A 6000-nucleotide genomic window follows, 5' to 3' on the forward strand; every position below is an offset into this window, starting at 1 on the left:
CCATCTGGTTTACTTGCTCCCGCGTTGGCCACATTTCCCGTCACTGCCGTAGCCGTTGGTACACGCCATCTCGTCAATTCACCTACGTCGACCGCCGCGGAGACTATGCCCCTCGCTACAACTCACCTCGCCCCGACCAGACCACTGTTGACCCCGGTGTCCCTGCTCGTGCTGCCAACCGTTCACCATCCCCGCAGACCCGACGCTCGCGTTCTCCTCTTCCTCGCCGCCGTTTGTCCCCGTCCTATTCCAGCCACACACCGGAAAACTAGCCAATGCAGCTCCCGGAGGTGACGCTGCATTTGTGACCCGGACTGAAAAACCTCTGCTGACCCCTGCCCTACAAAATAATCGCATCGATGTCCTTGTGGATGGTGTTCCCGTTTCTGCTCTCATTGATACCGGTGCCCAACTGTCCGTTCTCAGCTCCTCATTTCGCCGTCGCCTCAAAAAAGTTCTTACTCCAGCCGCCTCGCCCACAGTTCGCGTCGCCAATGGCAGCCCTGCTGCCGTAGTTGGCATGTGCACAGCGCGAGTTACCATTGGTGGTCGTCATGCTCCAGTGTTGTTCACCATCCTCCAAGAATGCCCCCATGACGTTATGCTTGGCATTGACTTTTTAACAGCCCACTCTGCCCTCATTGACTGCTCTACTGGCCTACTTCGCTTGTACCTTCCGCTCTGCTCTGAAGACCCCTCCTGCTCACCCCGCCTTCGATCAGCACAGTTCTGCCGCCTTCCTCCTGAAGCTGCCGTCTACATCCCTATGTCACCATTCCCACCCATCCCAGATGGGACTATCTCGCGTGTCCCATTACTGATGTCATCTTGCAGCGGCACGTCACCCTTCTTCATCTGATTGTGCATATCTCCCAGAACCGTGCCACTCTCCCGGTCCTTAACTTCAGCTTATCAACTCAAGTTCTGCCCGAGCGAATTTCACTAGCAGAGCTGTCGCCGATGACCGATTGTGCCATTTCAGCTCTGACTACAGATAATCCAAATGCCGTCCCTACAACCCATCCCTCGTCCTCGTCCACTACATCGCACCCTGATCCTGTTAAAAGCATGATTGCAGCTGATCTCCAGCCTGAATTCGCCGCAGAGTTAGAACAGCTTTTGCTCACCTACAGTGACCTTTTTTACTTCGGTACGCGCCCATTGGGTCAAACCACAGTTGTCAGTCACCGCATTGACACCGGTGACGCCAGTCCTATTCACAGGCTGCCCTATCGTGTTTCGCTTGCCGAGCGACGCGTCATCCAAACAGAGGTCGACAAAATGTTGGCGAACGACATAATTGAGCCTTCCCGTAGTCTGGGCATCCCCGGTTGTGTTGGTCAAAAAGAAAGATAACATTTGGAGATTCTGCGTTGACTATCGTCATTTAAATAAGATAACCAGAAAAGATGTGTATCCGCTTCCGCGTATTGATGACGCTCTTGATGCTTTGCATGGAGCCAGCTACTTTTCGTCCATCGACCTTCGTTCCGGCTACTGGCAGATCTCTGTCGACGAGAGAGACCGTGAAAAAACAGCGTTCATCACCCCTGACGGCCTTTATCAATTCAAAGTCATGCCTTTTGGCCTTTGCAATGCCCCAGCAACCTTCGAACGCATGATGGACTCTTTGCTCCGAGGCTTCAAGTGGACCACTTGTTTGTGTTATCTTGACGATGTAATAGTTTTTTCGTCTACATTTCAAAGCCATCTCCGTCGCCTTTCTACAATCCTAGCGCTTTTTCGCCGCGCGGGACTGCAACTAAACTCCAAAAAGTGCAGCTTTGGTCACCGACAAATCAAAGTCCTTGGTCACTTGGTTAATGCTGCCGGCGTTCAGCCTGACCCCGACAAGATTCGTGCCGTTAAAAATTTTCCCACTCCACGTTCATCCAGCGATGTTCGAAGTTTTATTGGCCTATGTTCGTATTTCCGACGATTCGTCCCAAATTTTGCCGCGCTAGCTCGTCCTCTCACCAATCTCCTAAAGAAAGACGTTTCATTCTCCTGGGGACCTGAACAAGTTGCAGCTTTCTCGGAACTTATTGCTGCTCTAACAACTCCACCCGTCTTGGCCCATTTCAACCCATCTGCCAATACTGAACTCCGCACCGACGCAAGTGGCCATGGCATTGGAGCTATACTTGCCCAGCGACAACACGGCCGCACAAGGGTGATTGCGTATGCCAGCCGCCTCTTATCTACGTCCGAACAAAATTGCTCTATCACAGAGCGAGAGTGCCTGGCACTTGTTTGGGCTATTACAAAATTCCGCCCTTATTTGTTCGGCCGGCATTTTACTGTTATAACAGACCATCATGCCTTGTGTTGGCTTTCCTCCCTCAAAGATCCTACAGGCCGTTTGGGGCGCTGGGCGCTTCGATTACAAGAGTATACATTTTCCGTCGTGTACAAGTCCGGCCGGCTTCACCAAGATGCAGACTGCTTGTCTCGTCATCCCGTCAACTCCCCAAGTCCTACCTTCTCTGCCGATGACGCATGTGTCTTGTCCGTGTCGGCCTTTTCTAACATTGCCGACGAACAACACTTAGATCCTTCGCTCCATTCCATTATCCTCCGTCTGACTTGCGACCGACCTGACCCATCTCTTGCCTTATATGTACTTCACGAGAACACCCTATACCGACGCAATATGCGACCAGACGGCGCAGACCTTTTGCTCGTCGTTCCTCAACATCTGCGTTCCACCATCCTTGACCAGTTTCATGATGCTCCAACGGCTGGCCACCTGGGTGTCTCTCGCACATACGACAGCCTGCGCCGACGCTTCTACTGGCCAGGGCTCTACCGCTCCGTCCAGCAATACATTGCCGCATGTGAATTGTGTCAGCGTCGAAAGAAGCCCGCAATTTTGCCTTCGGGCCATTTGCAGCCGATCCCCATACCCACTGACCCGTTTTCCCGTGTAGGTGTTGATCTTCTTGGGCCCTTTCCAGTTTCCGCCTCAGGGAACAAATGGATCGCCGTCGCCACCGATTATGCTACGCGGTATGCTATTACCAGAGCCATCCCGACCAGCTGCGCCACAGACGTCGCTGACTTCCTCCTAGAAAACGTGATTCTACATCAAGGTGCACCTCGTGAACTACTAACTGACCGTGGCCGTTGCTTTCTGTCGCGAGTAGTTGACGAAATTCTCCGTTCGTGCTCCGTCCGCCACAAATTCACCACAGCCTATCACCCCCAGACCAACGGCCTCACGGAACGCTTAAACCTTACCCTCACAGACATGCTGTCCATGTATGTGTCTGACGACCACCGGGATTGGGACGTTCATCTACCCTTTGTGACATTCGCCTAAATTCATCTATACATTCTACCGCTGGATACTCCCCATTTTATCTGTTATTTGGCCGACATCCGTTACTGCCCTTCGACACCTCACTACCCGCGGCAGACGCCACCAGTACTTACGCCAGTGATGCCATAGCCCGCGCTCATGATGCCCGCCGGATAGCTCACGCCAGGCTCTCTGCATCCCAAGACTCGCAAAAGTTTCGGTACGACAGTCGCCGCCGTGATGTCCACTACACTCCTGGGTCACTCGTCTTGCTGTGGCTCCCGTGCCGTCGCGTGGGCTTATGTGAAAAACTTTTGCCCCGTTACACAGGCCCTTACCGAGTTCTGCGCCCCGTGACAGACGTCACATACGAAGTTGAATCTGTGCCTCCGAAATCCTCGCCCAGAGCGCCATCCTCTGAAATAGTGCATGTGTCCCGCCTGAAGCCCTATTATGCACGTTCTGTTTCACAAACGTAGAACGCACCGGGACTGTGCTTTTCCCGAGGGGGGGTAGTGTTACTGAGCGGTATTCGCTGGCCGCGCTGAAGAAAAGGAAGTGCGACAGACTCCCAGAAGAAGAAGACGCAGACGAGGGCTGTGCTGTGCGAGTGCTGTGCTCGGATCATCCTCAGTGGTGTAGACAAATGCAGTACTGTGAATATTTCCCGTAACAATATGTCATAAAGAAGAATGGGCCTGCAAGTGTGTGCGCTTTGAGAAACCAATTTTTACAAATATTGTTACTAGTAATCCTCCGGGATTTCTTCGAGGTGCTACACCCACTCGTCAACAATAAGCCCCTAAATCTTCCTTACGCCTTGAAGAGGTGCCTATCGATACTTCCAACCCTGCTTCAAAACCATAAATTATTTATTAGAAACCTTAAAACAAATTATTTTAATACAACACAGTGATAACCACTCTGATAATAATTTGTTAATTCGTCCTTTAAAAATTATTCTGCGGTGCAGGAAAGAAATTGATATTTACACAAATTTGACTCAATGGCGTCATACGTAGTGCTTTTGATGCGCGAATCAAACAGATAATGCAGGTGTACGAAAGCATTTTATTAGAGTGTACTAGTTAACGTGAATTTATGCAATGAGGCAGCACGCAGCATAAGCGGCAGCCTAGTGTTCCCTACTTTTCACCTTAGCCTTATCAACCGACCTGGTGAAGTAGATAAACTTTTACCGCGCACTAATGCTCTACTTTAGTTTAGGGGCAACTGTACACTCCAACCTGCAGCCTGCACAGACATCGACATGTACCAAGTCTTTGAATAAAAGATAAAAAGGCAGTACTAAGTGCACTCGGAGGGACGTGAGAGCGAAATATGGAGAATGTAAGAAATGGAGTTGCGCGGCTATGATGGTAACGTCTCTACCATAAAAATTATCTCCTCAACTCTTTCAGCAGAGTAGATCACTATGGAAGCAACCGAGGGTAGTTTAGCCACACTATAGCCTTAAAATTCAAAAGCACAGCGGTGGTGAACATATTCATCAAAACATTCATTTATTACTGGCTCTTTTAAAGCTGAGATGGTGAAACCGACTGTTTCTCCTCGTCACTTCACAAATGGTTTCAGTTGCAACCTTTCAGTTTATGTTTTTACTGTATTAGGAATGAATAAAAAATGTTTGCAATGCACTCAGATTGCCTAAATACCTTCATGTTTTAGTTACCCTCAAAACTGCCCGAATATGAGCATCAGCTCTTGAAATAAACTCTCACGCTCCACGTGATATGAAAAAAAGCAAATAAACAAAATATTAAATAGTAGCGGCACTGTTTTCGGGGTGATATACGACTGATAAATTTTGTGTAATATATTTTAACCAAACACATAGAGTAGGTCATTGAGGTAACATTGGCGCAAAGTTGGATGCAGGCCGTAAGTACAGTCCTGATCTTTTTATGTTATATCGCGACACGTGGCACTTGTCCAGCCTATATTACACCCATAGTCTGACATAAAATTTGCTTGGGAACGTGTAAATTGTCTCGAAACGATCTGCAGTCTCTGGTATTAATTGGACTCTAGTATTTTGTATCACAATGTACCTACTTTTGGCACACTGTTCAGCGAGTCAGGACGTGCCAGACAATAACCCTGCTTTACAAGCTTACGAAAGCGAAGTGGTGAGTAATTGTTTACTGAAGTCCAAAAATCACAAATATGTTGTCAGTGGAGCTTAAACAGAAGTAATGTGACGAGAGATATGGAACAGGTTGATGAAAAAAGTCAAGCTTCCCTTATAAGGATGTGATGAAATGAATCTTTCTGGTGTTAAAGATAAAATGCATACAAAGGACATTTAGTAGCTGTAAAGCAATACACAAAAAAGGGCGTCTTCGCAATACCGCTAACTGCCAATAAAAGGCTGAAATTTACGTTGGCTCATTCACTGCCTTCGGCAATACAGCGATCAGGTGTGGAGAATATTAAACCATGGCTGTAGCCTTTGGTTGACAAGTATAACCTTTTAGTGATGAGTAATTTCACATATGATATTCCGGCTGCTACATTAATAGCGTGCAATTTTCGTGTTAATTACCTTGGCATCTTCAAGCTGCAAGGAAGGAGGCTTCACTTTTGTTTAGCCGAACGTTTTTCAAGAAAAGTAAGCAGTGCTGAATCATAAACTATGATGCTTCAACCTGAATCTCCCTGAAATGACAAAAATGGAA

Source organism: Amblyomma maculatum, chromosome 3 (assembly GCF_055883805.1).
Source record: "Amblyomma maculatum isolate TAMU_Amacu chromosome 3, ASM5588380v1, whole genome shotgun sequence".
In the NCBI taxonomy this organism is placed as follows: Eukaryota; Metazoa; Arthropoda; class Arachnida; order Ixodida; family Ixodidae; genus Amblyomma; species Amblyomma maculatum.